Source organism: Lolium rigidum, chromosome 2, assembly GCF_022539505.1.
Source record: "Lolium rigidum isolate FL_2022 chromosome 2, APGP_CSIRO_Lrig_0.1, whole genome shotgun sequence".
Taxonomy (NCBI): Eukaryota; Viridiplantae; Streptophyta; class Magnoliopsida; order Poales; family Poaceae; genus Lolium; species Lolium rigidum.
Window position 1 is genome coordinate 3,458,591 of NC_061509.1, and position 3,437 is coordinate 3,462,027.

Sequence of the window (3,437 nt, forward strand, 5' to 3'; positions counted from 1 at the left end):
AGATTCTTCCTGGAATCCATTAGTGTTTGACATCAAACCACTATTACTTCCTTTACTTCCATGATTTCCTCCAATATTATAAGCTTGTTTCCTTTCTCATTGATTATTCAATGATTGGGACTTCTTCTTCTCTTGACAGTCTTAATTGAGGGCTAATTGGATAACATTCTCCTATTTGATAAAATAAGTCTTTGTTTTTCCTTACTACCAAAACTGCAATAATGGTACTTGGTAAGGTACTGATCATGGAAATGTTCATGATGGTTTATTTCCTTAAGAATGGATTAGACTCATTTAGTCCATCCAATCATGGTTTATAGTTGATACCTATAACTATTTTGTGTTCTTTAGGTTCCATGAAAGGAATCATTCTATTAGTCCTTGATATTAGTATGTTCAATCTTCTTCATTCTTTGACCATCTTGGGCTTTATTGGTCTACGGTATTTCCTTCGTCCAACTTCATTATACTTAGCTTACTTGAGTTTCGTAATTCTGAGTAAATTTTACTCACTTTCTCAAGTTATAGTCCACTTCTTACTTCCTCGAGGTATGAACCTCGGCTTCGGTCCGACATCCTTCTGAAAGTAGTGTTCAACAATCTTATGAAAATAAGATCGAACTTCCTTTCAGTTCAGACCTTCTGCTTCTATCTTGCTCAAAATATTGAGGTATTGTACATCCAACTCAATCTTTACTCTACCCCTTAGAGTTTTCTTATGGTCTTCAACTCCATTTCTTCCAACCATTGGACTTATGGTTAGAAAATTGGTCTGGTTCTAGCTTATGGTTTGTATTCTTCTAAGGTCTTGTGAAGAATCCTTGTGGTGTATCCACTCAATTTGTGGACATCCAAGGCTAATCCTTCGACTAAATGATTATAGGTCATTGTTATTTGGTTGACAAAATTATCTGTTCACAAATTCTTGGTACAATTAATCCAATGGTGGACTACTTGATACCAATTGTGGCTATTTGTTATCTAAAAAAATGGATTCTATTATAGGTTCTGATCAACTGGACGAAACATCTTCTACTTTATCTCGCAGAATTGATCTTATACCAACTGTGGTCTTCTAATACCAATTGTGGTCTTCTTATATCTGCTATGGTTTCAAATATCATCTTCCTTCATTTAGGGTTTAATTTGCAAGAAAACCACGAGCTGACACTATGAATATAGTATCCAAAGTGATTTCCCATGCATTCCCTCTTCTATAATGACTATGGTTCTACTTCTACTACTCCATAATTACCAGATTCCTCACCTTCATGCTTCTTATGTACTAAAGTACTCCTCTGTTGAGGTAAAGCATGAGTTTTAATTGGTACTTCCTTCAGAGTATTGTGGTTACTTCCCACAACTTTGTTTCCTTTATTTGATGAACCTTCATCTTGTCTTCAGAATCTTCCGAATTCGTCACTTCCTCACGCGAATACCATTACCCTCTAGATCTATAACATCAAGTAAGAACTTGATATTGCAACATGCATTTGCATATCAAAGTCAAACTTCATGTATGGATCTAGTCAAACAATGAAAATCCAATAAAATCCAAGAAGATTCAGCTTTGTGTTTATAATACACACCATCATAGGCCTGAATATAATATTTGAGTAAGACATCTCTAAACATCAGGCTGAGATGTGTAGTATAAAACACCACATAAGATAGGTTTATATCGTGATACTTAGCACAAATAGGTGGATTTCTACTATTTGTCTCAACATTTACCTTAATTGCACATTTGCAATGAGATAAACTAGAAATAAAAGTGGTCTAGGATAGTTAAGGTTAACCTAATTTTCTTTGGAAGTACTACTTAACTTCCATGTTGTTGAGGACTGTCTCCCATGATATCATTAAATTCTAATGTGACTACTCTATATACATAACTATTGGAATATAGCTCCTATACTTCCAAGTGTTTGTATCATAAGACTACGGTCATGATGTGCTTGGCACACTTCCCATGGTTTTGGAACACAACTCCTACACTATTGGTGAACATTTGACTTCTTATTGTACTCCTCCTAAATATTTATGATGTTCTTATCCATCACATAACGATTCTCAGGTGAATCATATATGATTTCTATCTCTACCTTGTAAGTAGACATATTTCATTCCAATCACTCTTCCTTACCTCCCATGATTGACTCATCATGGTCTATACTACTTCATATAACTCATATTTACCACTTACTATCAAATGTTTCACATGTCTAGATAATTTTACTTACTTATTACTTATCTGGGTCTACATTTTTCTTATACCCATATCTTTGTTACTTGATATCACTTCAATTACAGGTCTGGATATCTCTTACTTGACCATAACATGTGTTGGTACACATCTTCCAATAGGATATCTTCCTTATGGTTGTATCCTCTCTTTGGACTACCATGTATTGTATACCAGCTGTGATCTACTCATCTATTGTTTTAAGGACTTATTGATGTGCTACATGTTTTGGATTAGCTAACTAACTTCACTTTGGAAGGATAGGTAGGAAATGTTGACTCAAGTGTGTCAGGATTATTATCAAGTGAATATCCATCTCAAGTCATAAGAATTATTTGGTTTATCTAGGACAACTTCCTATAGACACTACCAATCCTATAGGTCTCCTTCAAAGGTTTTTTAATCCTAGGGTCAAAGCATTTGCTCTAATACCAACTGTGGTGACCCGGCATACCACTGCATGGTGTAGTATGCAAGTCTGATATAACACCAATGAAACACCGATCCACTAGTATTATATCGCTCAGAGTGGTACAACAGAAACATATGCGGGTCCAAGGCATGTCTATGGAATTACAACATTGACTCTATTACATAAGATCAGCACAGCCTCCTACTTTACAATGAGGTAAATCTGCAAATAAACTCCGAAGAACGACTCGTAGTCTAATTCTATCACGAACTCTATTTGTAGAGTATTTGACTAGCTATAGAGGCTAAGAATAGATTCTAGCTAAGTAGGAGCTAGGTTGAGGAAGCTAGTTCCTTTCTACGGCTAATCTAGGTTTTCTCCTTGTTGGATGACGTATCTGACTCCGCTGACAGGGTCCTGTCTCGTGAAGTAGTTGTTGGCTCCTTGGCCTTCGAGTTGCACTGTAGATCCTCCTTCGATGCCTCCATATCTAAGCAGGGGATTTAAGAGTGGGATGAGTACGAGCGTACTCAACAAGTTCATTATAGGAAAGAGGTGTTTAATGCACTAGCTACAGCATTAGACCAGAAAGTCTAATACCAATGCAAGTTTTCATCACCATTTCTTCAAAAGGTTGCTTTTATTCAGAAGAACTATGTCCGTCAGCCTTCACCGGTTTACTAGAACTTCATGGAGCTCCTTTTCGGCCGCGTTCGCAGTTCCTTATCCCGGAACGAGGAGTGACAGGTCACGGTTCTTTACACTCTGCAGAGGTGTGTT